Here is a 495-nt window from a genome sequence, read left to right as displayed (position 1 = left end):
GAGACGCGTTCTGTCTCCTAGAGATGAACGTACTTTGGTGTGAAAGTGCAAATCCATCACAAAACAACAGCAAAGGACCTTGTGAATATGCTGGAGGAAACAGGTACAAAAGTATCTATATCCATAGTAAAACGAGTCCTATATTGACATAACCTGAAAGGCCGCTCAGCAAGGAAGAAGCCACTGCTCCAAAACCGCCATAAAAAAGCTAGACTACGGTTTGCAACTGCACATGGGAACAAAGATCGTACTTTTTGGAGAAATGTCCTCTGGTCTGATGAAACAAAAATAGAACTGTTTGGCCATAATGACCATCGTTAAGTTTGGAGGAAAAAGGGGGACGCTTGCAAGCCGAAGAACACCATCCCAACCGTGAAGCACGGGGGTGGCAGCATCATGTTGTGGGGGTGCTTTGCTGCAGGAGGGACTGGTGCACTTCACAAAATAGATGGCATCATGAGGTAGGAAAATTATGTGGATATATTGAAGCAACAT

The sequence above is a fragment of the Salvelinus fontinalis genome, chromosome 29 (genome assembly GCF_029448725.1).
Source record: "Salvelinus fontinalis isolate EN_2023a chromosome 29, ASM2944872v1, whole genome shotgun sequence".
Lineage (NCBI taxonomy): Eukaryota > Metazoa > Chordata > Actinopteri > Salmoniformes > Salmonidae > Salvelinus > Salvelinus fontinalis.
This window is presented reverse-complemented; position numbering follows the sequence as displayed.